The following is a 17,928-nucleotide window of genomic DNA, read 5'->3' on the forward strand; positions in this document are numbered from 1 at the left end:
AGGTTCCTCAGAGTTAAAATTGGAACTGTCCTAGACCCAGCAATTGCACTGCTGGGGATTTACCCCAAAGATACAGATGCAGTGAAACGGCAGGACACCCTCACCGCAATGTTTACAGCAGCAACGTCCACAATCGCCAAACTGTGGAAGGAGCCTCGGTGTCCATTGAAAGATGAATGGATAAAGAAGATGTGGTATGCCAAAGTGGAACATTGTGGGGGGAAGGGCAGAGGGGGCTGATGGAGCCCGTATGATGGACTTTGATCTCCTCTGGAAAAACCAATAAACAGTTTTATGCCCTCCTGTCTTGTGAAACTTGAAAAATCAAGATTCCACCTGGGGTAGGTCTTTTTTTTTTTCTTCAGCTAGCCAAAATTAGATTGAATGGCTTAGCCTCTATTCTTAATCAGTCAATGGCGTTCCACAATTTTGTGCAATCTGAGATCCATAGTAATCATACCAAATGCTGCTAAACTTCTCTTAGAACAATGTTGTCCATCTTACTCTGACACTGCAGACACAAGGGACCTAAGCACCATAGCTTAGGGACAACATGTGAAAGCCTGCCAACTCTTGCTGCAAGAAGCAAAAATAGGAGATAAATGCCCACAAGAGCCTACTTTTGACTTTGGATGGATTTTTCTAGTCTTGCCCTTGAAAACTAAGCCCCGCCCCATGACTTACTATACCTGGACCTCCTGGAAGCCACTAGCTCACTGCAGCCCCCTCATTCTCTAGGTCTCTAGGTTCTACATCCAAATACTTTCAATGTCCAGGTGACTTGTTCGGCCTCAGGGGAGTAGGCAATGAGGTTCAGCTTAGAATTCAAGCCTGTTCTACTTCCTCATAAGTCAGACCTTCCTTAACCGGTTGGTTGGCCTCATGGGAAAGAAGTTGTAATGACTTAGGATGTTTTGAAACTATTTCCTCACGATGGCAGTAGTGCTCCAAATATGCCAACAGGCCCTGTCCTCAAAGAACTATTCTCAGCCCTTCTGGTCGGAAAAAACACCTCCAAGGAACAAAAGAACCAAAGAACATGGCTGCATGCAAGTTGTCCAATTTGAGGAAACTTGCTCCTACTGCCAAGCTTTTGCTTTTATTTTCTATCTGAAATAAAACTGAGACTGAAAACCACCTACCATAATCAATTACTTTGTTCTAGCAGAAATTAAATTGCCACCTGACCTTGCCTATGCTGGCCTGCATTATTTCACTGAAGTTTACATATCCAGTATTCTCTAGTGGCATGAAATTTTCTTCTTCAAGAGATAAATTGGGGGGCGGGGTGCCTGGGTGGCTCAGCCAGCTAAGCTTTGGCTCATGTCATGATCTCAAGATCATGGGATCAAGGCCCACCTAGGGTTCTCAGCTCAGCCAGGAGTCTGCTTTTCCCTCTCACTCTGCCCCTCCCCCTCTCCTGGGCACTTGCTCATGCTCAAGCACTGTTTCTCTCTAAAATAAATAACATCTTTTAAAAAGTAAAATAAAACCTTTTTTAAAAAGGGATAAATTGGGTACACTCAGACTTAAAAAGGAGAAGAAACTGCGTGAAGGCTGGAGATCTCAATCTAGCAATTCACAAATTCCAGTGGTCTTTAACCTGGATCACCACCCAGACAACCTGGAGTACTTCTTTATTTTGTCATTTGTGTGTGTGTGTTGAACTGTTGGCAACCATTTGGCATAACCCATAAAAGGAAGGACCAAACAGTTGTCATTACTGCATGCCATACACAGTATGGCACATTCATACACTTACAAATGTATAAATCCCAAATAGAGGTCACTCAGAGTTTCATCATTTAACATTAGCACGGTCTTTCCCATGCTATTTAACAAAATTCAATTAGTTCCTGTGACTTTATGGTGTTTTGTGTATGTTTGTATGTGTTACATTTCATCTCTTACATGCAGGGTTATAATATTTTCTCCTTAGTAAATTAAACAATAATGCATCCAAAGATCCAGATAATAACCAATATGATGATTCAGAACTTAAAAAAAATTTAAAAACCCATCTCAAAACCTGTTAAGACAACTGATAACACATTGAGTTATTTATATCATATATCAATACATACATATTTCCAGATTTAGTTTCACTCACATACATAAAATCTGTATCAAAATTGGATTTCTGGGCAGCCCTGGTGGCTCAGCGGGTTTAGCACCACCTTCAGTCTAGGGCGTGATCCTGGAGACCCGGGATCCAGGCTCCCTGCATGGAGCCTGCTTCTCCCTCTGCCTGTGTCTCTGCATCTCTCTCTCTCTCTCTCTGTGTCTCTATGAATAAATAAATAAAATGTTTAAAACAAAACAAAACAAAATTGGATTTCTATATTACACTGTAGTTTGGATCAGACCAGGTGTTTAATCAGAGGGGAATAAATTCACATGTTATCAATTAAAAACCTCATTTTTCAATATTTCAAGCCTGCATTATTATATACATGACAAATTATCTATCAATCATCTATCTAATCTATCTATGATGCAAAGATGTGAAAACCCCCTCAAAAGATTGATTTCCAAAGTTAGATGTTCGATCTAAGAACATTTATATATACAGTCTAAAGTGATTTTGGTTCTCTAGAACCAAAGGTTTATGTGTTTGGCTCAATGTTATCACGTATGTTAGATATAGAGTAAAACAGTTTACTTTGCCATTTCTCTTACCTGTTATGAATAAACTTTTATGGTTTAATCCTCAAAGTCCAAAAATTTGCCTTTCTCCCTAAATCACAGGAAGGGAACATCTCTTCCTATCAGGACAAAGACAATGGATTTCAGGCTTTATGAACGCTGAAGGGAATACCTGGTGTACCTCAGTTGAATGGATCCATAAATAACCAGAATGATGGATCCATCACGACTCCCTCTCAACACATACACACTACTGTCCATGCTTTGTAAGTCTTACTCTAGACTTCTGGTGTGCCTCAACTCCATCAATGACATTGGCTACATATGGTACCTGGCAGTGGCCTGGCCACTGTGCTCTGTCACTGCTGTCACAATGAGCCCAGGACCACCATCACAGGGAGAGCTCCATCTGCCTAAATCCCCAAAGTGCATATTCTCAAGACAAATGCCCCAAGGCCTGCACTTGGCTGAAAGTCTTGGTCCACACAGTTAGGCAACCCAGGTCCCACCTCCCTACTTCCTGTGCTTGGACTTCCTGGCAGCAGCTGGCTGGGTGCTGGCTTCTAACCTAGCAGATGCTACACCATGACCCTGACTTTGTCCACTTACCCTGCCAGGCCACAGAGAAAAAGGCAGGGAGGACAGGCTTGGGTCCAGAACCTGAGACCTGAAATCCCTCAAACTCAAAGCCTTCCAGGGAAAAACCACTGGGGACTCAGGGTCGATCAAACTATTTCCGCACGATGGCAGTATTGCCCCAGAAAAGCCAAGTCATCATGCTTCCAAGCATTCTGCTCCCGCCCTTTGAGTTTGAAAAAACAAAACGCCAGGGAGTGATTAAAGATACCAGAAAATATGGCTGCCTTGTATCTTGCTCATTTTGCTCAGACTCTTACCATTTTGCTTTTGGTTTCCATTAGATATCAAGCTGAGTTCCTATCCTCATTGGGCATCCTCTCTTTTCCAGATTTCAGTTTTGACTTGAACAAATTTATACAATAATATATATAATTTATAAGGCATAATACATGTATTTAATAGATAATACAGGATTGTCAAATATATATTAACATATTATATACTATTTGTAATATACGATTATATATCACATATATTAATATGTCAATATATGATATATATCATATATGATGTACAATGATATATTGACATATCATAATTATGTATATTTTATAAATATATATACACATATATAGGTTTTGTTTCTCTGAAGAACTAAAATACAGTAACTTTTCCAGTATTTATTTTTTCCAGTATTTATTTTATTGATTTATAGTTTCATTCCATTGTAGTTGGAAAAGATACAAGTATCTTTGTATGATTTCAATCTTTTTAAATTTAGGAGGATTTAAAAATATTGAGAGGAATTTGTATTCTGGTCTTACACTCCATCTATCCTGGACAATAATCCATGCATACTTGAGAAATGTTCACATTTTCAATTTCCATAATTATCTTCAGCCTAGCTGTTTTATCTCATAAAGTGGGTATTAAAGTCTCCATATAGCTTTGTATAACTCTTATTTTTCCCTATGGTTTGGTTCAGTTTTTGCTTCATCAATTTCGGGATGCTGGTGAAGTGCAAGTGTTTATAATTCTTACATCTTCATGATACACTGAGCCTTTTTGTCAATATATAAGGTTTTCCTTTTTCTGTTGAAATCATGGTTTCAAACTGTATTATGTCAGGGGCGCCAGGGTGACTCAGTAGGTTGAGCCTCTGACTCTTGATTTCAGCTCAGTCATGATCTCAGGGTTGTGAAATTGAGCCCTGCTGAGTGGGGGGAGCCTTCTAGTCCCTCTCCCTCTGCTCTTCCTTCTCCCTCTGCTCTTCCTCCTACTAGCACAGGCTCTCTCTCTCTCTCTCTCTCTTAAATAAATAAGTAAATGAATAAATAAATAAATAAATAAATAAATAAATAAATAAATACAATCTTAAAAAATAAAGTGTATTATGTCAGGTATTATCTCTCTTTTGATTACTATTTGCATAGAATGGTTTTTATCATTTTATTCTTAACATATGTGCAAAGTGGATGTAAAAGGAATGTTTTTTTAGACAGCATATAGTTGGATCATATTTTCTTAAATCTATTCTCCCAATAGCTGCCTTTGAATTCCAGATTTTAATCTATTTACATTTAAAGTAATTACTGGTAAGGAAAGGCTGTTTCCATTTTGCTATTTTTTCCTCTATATGTCTTATAAATATTTTTTCTCAATTCCTCAGTTTGTACCTTCTTTTGTGATTGTTTCCAGTGTAGCATTTCTATTCCTTTCTCATTTCCTTTTCTGTATATTTAAAATATTTTCTTTAATGGTTACTCTGAGGAATTGAATTACTATCTTAACAGTATAACCATCAATTTGCTCAATTAACAATTAGTTTTTATACTACATAAGCTGTTTATTTACACAGCTTCAACATCTTTTGTTATTTTCACAAATTACATCTTCAAACATTGTGTGCCCAATTAATTGTTATTTGTGTACTTGTCTTTTAAATCATAGAGAAAACAAAATATATACCTCTGGCTTTTATATCCATCTATGTAGCTACCTTTATCTTTTCTCTTCATTTTTTTCATACAGCTTTGAGTTACTGTCTAGAGTCTTCATTTCACTTTGGAGAACTCTCCTGCATTTCTGGTATGGGAAGTCTTCTACTAACAAACTCCATCTGTTTTTCTTTTATAGGAATGTCTTAGTTTTCCTGGAGTTATTGAAAGTTTGCTTGCTGGGTATGGAATCCTTGCTTGACAGAGTTGGTTTTTTTTTTCCTTTTAGAATTTTAAACATGTTCTCTCAATGTCTTGGCTCCATGATTTCTGAAGAAAAGCCAACTGTTAATTTCATTAAGGATACCTTGTATATAATGAGATTGTCTTGATGCTTTCAAGTTTCTTGCTTTTGCCACTTTGATTATAATGTGGGTCACCTTTGTTTTTATCTTACAGATGTTGACCTTCTGGATGTGTACATTGGTCCATATTTCTTCAACTATTCTTTCTTCCCCTTCATCTCTCCTGACCTTATCTGAGTCATATCATGTGGATTTCTCTGATCTTGTCCATATTGGGTGGAAAACCAGGCTTTACCAGTGACTTCCTGTGCAGGACCTCCTGGCAGCTACTAGTTCAGTTCTAGCATTTCCATTTTCAAGCTGTACACCAATATCCCACAGATGTTGAACTCTATTGTAAATACTAAGAAAATATGAGGGAGGCCTAGCTTAGGTCCAAACGTGTTCCAACTCAACTTTTGGGCAGAAAGGAAGTTGTAATGGTTTATGGTGTTTTCAAACTATCTCCTAATGATGGCAGTATTGCAAGATATGAAAAAAAAGGCCTTTCCTTTGAGCTCTCATCTCACACTCACCAGTCTGAAAAAACTGCCAGTAAGAGACAGTCACCAGGAAACATAGCTGTCTTAAAGTTTGCCCAATTTTAAGACACTAGCACTGTTCTTTGCTTTTGGTTGCCAATGGAAATTAAAACAGAGGCTTCAAGGACCTACCCTCATCAGGCATCTTCTTTTGCAATTTCAGATTGACCTAGTTTTGCTCTCTTCATAACAGCTGTACACTTCATGCATTTTCCCAATTATCAAGTAGTCAAGGGCAAGTTTCAAGGAGCCAAGCTTAAAAGGAATAAGAAAATTCTGAAAAACCAAGGGCAGGATTAGCACATTTTTAGGCAATGACAACAATTGCTAACAATTATTGAGCACTCATAATGTACCAGTGAATATTACAAGGATCTTGATAAAGATTCTTATATTGATTCTTTACAACATGCCTCTACATAAAAAGTATGATTCTTACAAGTTGATAAATGAGGAAAGGTAGCAGGGAAAGTTTAAATATGTTATCCAAGGTCACAAAACTAATAAGAGTTACAGACAAATTTTAAAATCACGTTAGCCTGACTTCAGACCTCACACTATTAAGCACTAGGTAGGCAAGCTGTAAGCCCACTTCTGAGGCATTCTGAGAAATCTTCCCAACTTTTCATGGTTTTCTTGTGTTCTCTCAGCCTCAAGTGCTCAAAGAAAAACCGAGAAATTGGAATTGGGAGTGGGAGGAATGGAGTCACATTCATACATCCCAATTTTTCAAGAGTCAGAAAAACACTGACATTGCTTAATTGCATATATGGGTGCATGTGAATTGATATTATTTCTGAATTTTTCAGTAGCTATTGAAAATGAGCATACCTTGACACCCCAAAATATGCCATGGGATAAGGATAATTATTTATCTTTCTTAAAAGCAGACAGGAAAAAAAAAAAAGCAGACAGGAGAGAAATTCTAAAAACCAAGTTGAGGGATCCCTGGATGGCGGGATCCCTGGGTGGCTCAGTGGTTTAGCGCTGCCTTCAGCCCAGGGCTTGATCCTGGAGTCCTGGGATGGAGTCCCACATTGGGCTCCCTGCATGGAGCCTGCTTCTCCCTCTGCCTGTGTCTCTGTCTCTCTCTCTCTCTCTGTGTGTCTCTCATGAATAAATAAAATCTTAAAAAAAAAGTTGAATTTATCCTTTTGTAAGACACATTTACATTTTTTAAATAGTAGATAAAGATTGTCTAAATTTATTTTTTGAATATTTTGTTGATTGGAGTTCGACCTGCCAACATGTAATATAACACCTAGTGCTCATCCTGTCAAGTGCCCCCTTCAGTGCCCATCTCCCAGTCACCCCATCCCCCCACCCTCCTCCCCTTCCACTACCCCTTGTTCCTTTCCCAGAGTTAGGAGTCTCATGTTTTGTCACTCTCTCTGATTTTTCAGACACATTTACATTTAAAAGGAAAATCACCACTTGCAAGGGTGTCTTCATTGCTATACCAGTAAGAGGAGTCTGACTCAACCTCTAAAAACTCTTCTTAATGGACAAGACATAGGCTTAAATCTACATAACAAGCATGCCCCTGTTTACTGTGCTTTTCCTGGTAAACCATAAAGGACTCCCCACCCCCAACACTTTTTATAATTAGTTGAAAGTGTATTTAATGGCTTTGGCCTTTTCCAGGAGTTAAGTCAATTTTTCTGGGTTTCTCCCATACATGTAGGTGGTATATACATTTTTAAAACTTTTGTTTCTCTCCTGTTACTCTTTCTTTTTTATGACAAGGGTGTCGCAGCCAGAAACAAGAGGGAAACATTTTTTCCTCCCTTATGCTATTATGGTATTCATTTTGGCTATTTACCAAATATTTCCATTACTCCTACTTGATACTGCAAAGATCAGTGGTGATACTTGATAAACTCATGAAGCCAAACCCACCTATCTGATTAAATAAATACTTCAACCTATCCTTGAAATCCAACCAGAACCCTCTAAGGCAGACTATAATAATACAGCCAGATTATGGAATCAGTATAGGTCGATCATGTGAGGCATAGAAAAGAAGTGTAGAAAAATGAAGAAGTGAGCAAGAAAAAATAATTACAACATACGTTATTATAAAGTTACAGAGCAAAAATACACAGATTACAGTAACATTTTAGATCACTGTGTGCACTTATCAGAATTTCATATTAACTAAATATTCCATACAGAAAAATAGTTATATTTACTAAATAGAAAAAAGTTTTGTAAAAAAAAAGTTTTGTTCATATTTTTAAATCATACTTTGTGATATAGAAGTATACTACAAAAATGCTCATAAAATACAAAAAACTATAAAATGAAAAATATTTACAAAAAAATAAACAATTATTATAAACAGGTATGCATATATTTAAATTTAAACGTATCAATGTATTTAGGTATATATAAAAACATGATTAGGAACTTTTACAGATGTGGTCAATGTTTCTATCAAGACTGTGGAATTATAAATAGGGTGAACATACCTCCTATGTCACACATAAAATCAGTTTACAGCAGTTACGCAACTAAAAAATAAACTCTGCAATCACTTAAATAGATAATACAATTTATATTCTCTACTTAATTATCCAATTCCTTACTTAAAAATGCACCATTTCTATTTTTTATTGAAGTACAGTTTACATACAATATTATATTAGCTTCAAGTGTACAACAGTAGTTCAGCAAATTATATACGTAAAAAAATGCTCACCATGATTTTTGTAGTTAGCATGTTATAAAAAGTTATTACAACATTTTTGACTATATTCCTTATGCTGTACGTTTCATTCTTGTAACTTTTTAAAAAATAACTGGAAATTAATCCCCTTCACCGATTTAACCCAAACCCCCACCTTTCTCCCAACTGGCAACCACCAGTTTGTTCTATGTATGAATGAGTCTATTTCAATTTTCTTTTGTTCATTTGTTTTGTTTTCTAGATTCCACTTATAAGTGAAAACATGGTATTTGCCTTTTACTGTCACTTATTTCACTTAGCATAATAAACTTTAGGTCAACCCATTTTGTCATAAATGGCAAAATTTTGTTGTTTTTTATTGCTGACATATACTATGATATATGTCTCTATTTCTATTATCTATCTATCTATCTATCTATCTATCTATCTATCTATCTAGGATTGTGACATTTCCAGCTTTATTCTTCTTTAAAAATAGCTTTGGCTTTTTCAGGGTCTTTGTGGCTCCATATGGATTTTAAGATTATTTGTTCTAGTTCCATGATAAACACTATTTGGTATTTCAGAAAGATTGCACTGAATCTGTAGATTACTATGAGTAGTATGGACATTTTAGCAGTATTAATTCTTCAATCCATGAACATGGTATATGTTTCCATTAATTTGTGTCATCTTCAATTTCTTCATCATTGTCTTCTATTTTTTCAGAGTACAGGTCTTTTACCTCTTTGATTAAATTCATTTTTAGTCATTTCATTCTTTTTGATGCAACTATATGTACAATTGTTTTCTTTTTCTTCTTTTTTGCAATTGTTTTCTTAATTTCTTTCTCTGTAATCTTGTTATTTGTTTATAGAAACAAACAGATTTCTATATATTAATTTTGCATCCTGGAACTTGACTGAATTCATTTACAAGTTTGAATAGTTTTTTGGTAGTCTTTAGGTTGTTCTATGTATAGTATCATCTCATCTGCAGATCAGAACAATTTTACTTTTTCCTAACCAATCTAGGTGCCTTTTATTTCTTTTTCTTGTCGAATTGCTGCAGCTAGAACTTCCAGTACTATGTTGAATAAAATAAGAGTAGACAACCACATCTTGTTCCTGATCTTAGAGGAAATTCTCTCACCTTTTCACCAGAGTATGATGTTGGCTGTGAGCCTGTCATTTACCTCCCTTATTATTTTTAAATATGTTCCTTCCAAATCCACTTGTTGAGTTTTTGCTGTGAACAGATGAATTTTCTTAAATGTTTTTTCTTCACTTGAGATGATCATTTAACTTTTATACTTCACTTTGTTAATGTTGTATAATACATTTTTTGATTTGCAGATATTGAACTGGTTCAAGAGATCATTGAATCCCTGGAATGAATCCCACTTGATTATGGTAAATGATCCTTTTAATGTACTGTTGAAATCTGTTGGCTAATATTTTGTTTAACATTTTAAAATCTATGTTCATCAAGGAAATTAGCCTGTAATGTTCTTGTTTCATAGTGTTTTTATCTGGTTTTCTTATCATGGTAATGTTGGCCTCATAAAAAGAATTTGAACAATTCATCCCTCTTCTATTTTTTTGAATAGTTTGAGAAGGATAGGTGTTAACTTTTCTTTAAATTTTTGGTCAAGCCATCTGGATTGTGTAAAGCCATCTGGTTCTGGTCTTTTGTTTGTTGGGATTTTTCAAATTACTGACTCAATTTTGTTACTGGTAATTGGTGTGTTCAGATATTCTATATTTTTCTGACTCAGTCTTGTAAGATTATAAATTAATAGGAATCTATCCATTTCTTCCAGGATGTCCAGTTCGTTTTCTGGAATATAATTTTTCATTATAATCCTTTGAATTTCTGTACTGTTGGTTTTAGTTTCTACTCTTTCATTTCTGATTTTACTTATTTGAGTCCTCTCCTTTACTTGAATCTGGCTAAAAGCTTTTCAGTTTCAATTTTGTTTATCCTTTCAAAGAACCACCTCTAAAGTTTTTTTTTTACCTCCATTTCATTTATTTCCACTCTGATCTTTATTATTATTCTTCCTTCCTACTAATTTTGGGCGTTACGTGTTCTTTCTCTAGTTCCCTTAGGTATAAGTTTAGATTGTGTATTTCAGATTGTTCTTGTTTTATAAGGTAGGACTACATTGTATAAACTTCCCTCTTAGAACTGCTTTGCTGCATCCACATGATTTTTAACCATTGTGTTTACCTTTTCATTTGTCTCTAGGCGTTTTCTGGTTTTGTCTTTGATTTCTTCATTGACCCTTTGGTTGTTTATCACTATGCTGTTTAGCCTCCATGTGTTTGTTTCTTTTTTTTCTTGCAACTGACTTCTAGATTCATACCATTGTGGTTGGAAAAGATACTTGATACTATTTCATTCTTCTTAAACTTACTGAGACTTGTTTTGTGGCCTAAGAAGTGATCCTGGACAATGTTCTGTGTGCACTTGAAAAGTGTGTGTTCTCCTGTTTTGGAATGGAATGTTAAGTATATTTTTGTTAAGACCATGTGGCTTAATGTGTAATCCAAAGCCATTCTTTCCTTATTGATTTTCTATCTAGATGATCTATCCATTGATGTAACTGGTGCTAAAGTCCTATTATTGTATTACTCCCAATTTCTCCCTTTATGTCTGTAAAGATTTGCTTTATACTGGTGTGAGGTGGTATCTCATTGTGGTTTTGATTTGTATTTCCCTGATGGCAAGTGATGCAGAGCATTTTCCCATGTGCATGTTGGCCATGTCTATGTCTTCCTCTGTGAGATTTCTGTTCATGTCTTTTGCCCATTTCATGATTGGATTGTTTATTTGGTGTTGAGTTTATATTTAGGTGCTCCTATTTTGGATGCATAGGTATTTACATCATGTCCTCTGGTTGAATTGATCCCTATACCATTATGTAACGCCTTTGTCTTGTTACAGTCTTTGTCTTAAAGTCTATTTTGCATAATTATATGTATTGCTATCCCAGCTTTTTTTTTCTTTGCATCAATTTTCACAACATCTTCCACCTTTTCATCTTCAGTCTGTATGTCGTGTATGTCTGAAGTGAGTCTCTTGTAGGCAACATATAGATGGGTCTGTTTTTTTTTTTTTTCACCCATGCCATCACTCTATGTCTTTTGATTGGATCATGTAGGCCATTTACATTTAAAGTAATTGATTGGTATGTACTTACTGACGTTTTAATTGTTTTTCATTGTTTTGTAGTTCTTCTCTGTTCCTTTCTTCTCTGGCTCTCTTCCCTTGTGATTGATGATTTTTAGGGCTATGCTTGGATTATCTTCTCTACTTTTTTGTGTATCCATCATAGGATTTTGGCTTGTGGTTACCATGAAGTTCATATATAACCTTCTACATATATAGCGGTCTATATTAAGTTTATGTTCATTTAAGTTTGAACACATTTTAAAAGCATTATCATTTTACTCCCCCTTTCATCTTATTTTACATCTTATTTTGTGAATACCTTAACTAATTTTAAGATACAATTGATTTGGGGTGCCTAGGTTGCTCAGTTGCTTAAGCATCTGACTCTTGATTTTGACTCAGGACATGATCTCATGGTCAGGGGATCAAGCCCCACTTCAGACTCCCCACTTACAAAGGAATCTGCTTGAGATTCTCTCTCCTCTCCCTCTCCTTCTTCCTCTACTCAGGCTCTCTTTTCTCACTTTAATCCAAATAAATCTTTAAAAAAACATAAATGATTCTACTACTTTTTAAATCCTTCATATTAATTTATAAGTGATTGACCTACTTACTACCTTTACTACGTATCTGCTTGTACCAGGGAATTTTTTTCCTTCCAGAATTGCCTCTTCATTATGGCCTTTACTTTTATCCTTAAATACCCTTTAACATTTCCTGTAAAGCCAGTTTCATGGTTGACAATAATTTTTTACTGTTGTTTGTCTGGAACACTCTATATCTTCTTCAATTCTGAATGATATCATTGCAGGGTAGGATATCCTTGGTTGTAGGACTTTTCCTTTAAGTACTTTGAATAGTTCCTTTGAGTCTGCAAGATTTCTGCTGAAAAATAATCTGATAGCCTTATGGAGGGTGGAGGTCCCCTTCTATGTAACTAGCTGCATTTCTCTTGCTGCTTTTCAGATTCTCTATCATTAACTGTGGACATTTTACTTGTTATGTGTCTTGTTGTTGGTCTCCTTGGGTTCCTCTTATTTGGGGCTTTTTGTGCTTTCTAGATCTGGATGTCTGTTACTTTCCTCTGGTTAAGGTATTTTCAGCTATTATTTATTCAAATAAGTCTTCCACCACCATGTTGTCTCTCTTCCCCTTCTGGGACCCCATATAATGCTATTGTTAGTACACTCGATATTGTCCCAGAGGTCCCTTAACCTAGCCTATCCTCATCTTTTTTACTCATTAATTATTTACTGTTCAGCTTGAGTATTTTCCATCACTCAGAATCCCAGACTGCTGTTCTGCATCCTCTAATCTGCTTTTGGTTTCCTCTAGCATTTTTTTTTTACTTCAGTTATTTTATTCTTCAACTCCGATCAGTTCTTTTTGTATCTCTTTGTTGAAGTTTTCACTGAGTTCATCTATTCTTGTCATTTTTTTTTAAATCCGTTAACAATTTTTTGTTGGGTTCAAGTCTTTTCCTTTTTTTTTATTTATTTATGATAGTTATACAGAGAGAGAGGGGCAGAGACACAGGCAGAGGGAGAAGCAGGCTCCATGCACCGGGAGCCTGACGTGGTATTCGATCCCGGGTCTCCAGGATCGCGCCCTGAGCCAAAGGCAGGCGCGAAACCGCTGCGCCACCCAGGGATCCCTATTCTTGTCATTTCTAGTGAGCATCTTTATGACCATTACTTTGAACTCTTTGCCAGGTAGATTGCTTATCTCTGTTTCATTTAGTTCTTTTTCAGAAGTTTTGTCTTATTGTCTTGTTTGGAGCATATTCTTGTCTCACTTTGTTTCACCTTCTGTGTTTCTATAAACTAATGAACCAACTATCTCTCAGTCTTCCATCAGAAGGAATGGCCTTATGTAATAATGTTCATGTATACTGCATGGGCCTGGCAATTAAACTATCTGGCTGAAGCTGTGGCAGGTGTGGGCTGGGGGCCCCAGGCACTCTGTACCAGGCCACCCTGGTGGGATAGCTGGAACTGGCGATGGCACAGGCTCAGAATCCCAGGGTGTTAAGTGCCAGGACCATCCTGACAGAACAGCTGGAGCTTGGTGCATTTTGATTTCAAATAGAAACCAAAAGCAAAAGTGCAACACTGAGCAGTTTCCTCAAATTGGCTTTGATACAAGGCAGCCATATTTGCTGCTGCCTTTGTCACTAGATGGCAATTTTTTTTCAGACTGGATGGGCAGGAGAAGAGGACCTGGGGGGCAGGGCTGGTTGGCTCTTCTGGAGCCATACTGCCATCACAAGGAAGTACTTTTACAAAAGCCAAAGCTGTTAGTGTGAATTTTTGTTGAGATCTGCCAGTTAAGAAAGGTCTGGCTAATCCAAAGGCTGAACTGATTGTGATCAATGTGGGCATCTTTTACTTGACACTGAGGCTTTCTAGAAACTCTGGAAAAAGGAAGACTGTTGGTAGAAAAGGTGCTGAGTGAGGGGCAAGGACTGTGGCAGGGCCTTAGTTTCCTCCCACTGTGTGCAGGACTAAAAGAAACTGCATAGAGCATTTGCCTTTGGGCATTTGTCTCCTGTCCCTGCCCCCTAGAAAATGAGGCAGTTGGGCTGGCACAAGGTGTGCCTGTACTTGGAGGCCTGGGCCCTCTCTGTATCAACACAGTCAGATTTGGGATGGGGGATAGTAATCTCATTCTATGTGATATGTAACAACAGCCAGTCTGCAATTTGGAATTCTTGGGGACACACAGAAGTCTAGTGCCCTCATTGTCTGAAGCAAGGATACTCTGAGCAGGAGTGCATGCCACTCTGCCATGCCAAGCCAATAAACTCCAGAACATCAATAGGAATGAACTGGTTACCCTCCAATTCATGTTAGTGTCAATACACAACATGCAAACTACAAATGGAGAAGAAAGCCTAAAGGTATTTTCTGCACCCAAGATGTATGGCTTTGCAGCTTTTTCCTAGGGCTCAGTGTGAGGGCCTACCCACTAAGAGGGTCCTCCTCACCTCATTTCTCACAGAGGACAGACATGGTTCCTTTCACCATTGCTTTTCCCCTAAGGACAATGAGACCCTTGCAACTTGGGGCTTAACCATTTATTTAGGTCAGCAAGTATCATTCTGTGTCTGCTTCTTAGCCTTTAACTGATGAAGATTCCTTATAGACTTGACAAGATATCCTCCTCTGGGGAGTTGAGCACATCAGGATCCCTGAACCCTTGCTTCTTTTAGCACCACTTGCTCTTCTGTATCTGAGATTATCTCAATATACAACCCTTGGAGAAAGGCTGAGCAATCCATAGAAACAAGCATTGGTATTTTGATCTTTCTTGCACTCTGTTTTCCAAATCTATTTCATTTGAATGTTTGCATGTCTCCTATGGGAATGTGTCTGTGTGATCATTTTTGAAAGGCAGTCTCTGGACAAAGGGTATGCTCATGTGAAAGGTTAACTGAGCATAGAAATAACCCCTCAACAAGTTAAACCAACGTACAATGCTTCCCACACAAATGAGCTTGTCTGTTTCTACAAATGATCACATAAACTGGGTAACATTAATGGCTTCATTTTCAGCAGTTTGCTCAGGATATATCAGTGGGAAGGACGTACTTGAGAACTTCTAAAATTGGAAAAATTACTTGGGTACTGGTGAATTTGAGAATCTATGCCAATAGACTTCTGTTTCATGGCATTTTTTTCCTGGGAAGTCATGCTCCATTCTTTTCCCCTTTCCTGCTAGATGTTTTTCCTTTGGCTTTTGATTTTGTAACAGTTGATGACGTGTAAGTGAGATTATTTCCCCTCTGAGCTGAAATGAGTGCCAAATGGAGCCAAGGCCCCAGTGTGCTGGAGTGCTTTATCCCAGACTGTCTGCCTCACGTGCAAGGGACAGGGAAAGGAGGCAAATGATCATAATCCCTGCACTTAGCTGTAAGTCACTTCCTATAATCCTGCCCACACTGGATAGACACCAAAGCTCCTCCCCACAACTTCCTGTGCCTGGACTTCCTGGTACCTGTCTGTTCAGTCCTGGCGCCTCACTAGCCAGGTCTTATATCACACCTTTCGCCAGTATCCTGAAAGGCCTCAGAAATGAAGGCAAGGATGCAATGCTTGGCACCACAGGATGCTCAACCACCCCAGGGGCCCAACATCCTTCATTTTCTGGGTCTTCCTGGGAGGAAAAACTCATGACTTGGGAATTCAACAAATAATTTCCTCACGATGGCAGTAGAGCTCCAGAAATGTCAACCAGCTCACCCTCTTCTCCCTCCCATCCAGTCTCAAAAAATGCTAACAAAAGACAAAGGTACTATAAAGCAGACCTGCCTTATATATTGCCCAGTTTGAGGATACCTGCTCACACAAATGGGATTAGCTTTCAATATCCATCTACAATCAAACTGAAGCCTAAACCACTCATTATCATCAGATATCTTTTTTACCAGGTGTTACCTTTCCACCAGATCTTGGATTCTGCTCTTCTTTACTCAACAACATTAGTTCTCTAGCATTTTCCCAATTATCAAGTTGTCCTCTAGGGATAAGTCTTAGGGTATCAGGACTAAATGGAAGAAAATGCTGGAATTCCATGCATAGAGGAGGCCATCTCCAGTCACTTGTTCTTCAGGTCTTTTATATGGTTTCTTAACTGCCCAAGGAATCTTAGGTCTTCTAAGCTTAGTGAAGGGTTATTGTTTGGCTCAGTTTGAGATTCTTTTCTTAAGGCCTATGTAACTCTTTTTTTAAAGATTTTATTTATTTATTCATTAGAGACATAGAAAGAGAGAGGCAGAGACATAAGCAGAGGGAGAAGCCAGCTCCCCACAAGGAGCCCAATGTAGGATTCAATCCCAGGACTCTGGGATCACGACCTGAGCCAAAGACAGACACTCAACCCCTGAGCCACCCAGGTGCTCAGGCTTATGTAACTTTTGATTGATTTGTGACACATCCTACATGGGATACCAAATGTACCTTTACATTTATTTTTTTACTGAAAAAAAAATGTGTGTACTGATGTTTTTCCCATGTTTCTATCACTTCTATAGCAGGAACTAATTTCTTTCTTTTTTTCTTAGATTTTATTGACTTATTTATTGAGGAAGGGAGAGTATAAGCTTGAGCCAAGGGAAGGGCAGAGAGAAAGGGAGAAAAGAATCTCAAGCAGACTCTGACACAGGGCTCAATCTCAGGACCTGTGGTAAGACCTGAGCTGAAATCAAGAATTGGATGCTTAACCAATGGAGCCACCCAGGAGCCCCAAGCAGGAGCTAATTTCTGTTTCTCCATCTTAGAATAGATAAAAGATTATTCCTGTTTCTAATTTATTTTGGGAACATAATAGTAGACTGTAAGATTTCAACTGCATTCATGTCTATATTTTGAATTTTCATGTTGTTTCCAATGTCTATTTTTCAAGTGGAACTACTACATTTTATATACATTTAAATTTTTTTCATACATATTTGTTTAGTAATGTGTTTTTACACATTGGCATATTTTTTAATTCAGTAATTAATTCTGTCAACAGAAATGCACTCTTTTGGTGGATATGCTTGTTTGTCTATGTGTGACTTTTTAAAAAATATGTGTTGGATCATACTGAATCTAATTTTGTCCTATATTTTTAACACATTATTTTACATGAATCCATATCCTTATATAATTTCCAATTTCTTAATTTTTTACTATAAGAATAGCTTTATTTCCCCACATATATACAGAAGATACAGGCTACTCTAAAATATTCAAAACTGGGATGCCTGGATGGCTCATCAGTGGTTAAACATCTGCCTTTGACTCAGAGTGTGATCCTGGTCCTGGGATCAAGTCCCACATCAGGGTTCCTGCAAAGAGCCCGCCCACTTCTCCCTGTCTGTGTCCCCATCTCTCTCTCTCTCTCTCTCTCTCTCTCTCTCTCTCTCTCTCTGTCTCTCATGAATAAATAAAATCTAAAAAAAATTTTAAAACTAATATATTATGAATAAGGAATTAATAAATTTGTCACAATTCTACTTTTCATACATAATAACCTGAATTTTAAAAATCCCA

This window comes from Vulpes lagopus, chromosome X, assembly GCF_018345385.1.
Source record: "Vulpes lagopus strain Blue_001 chromosome X, ASM1834538v1, whole genome shotgun sequence".
Taxonomy (NCBI): Eukaryota; Metazoa; Chordata; class Mammalia; order Carnivora; family Canidae; genus Vulpes; species Vulpes lagopus.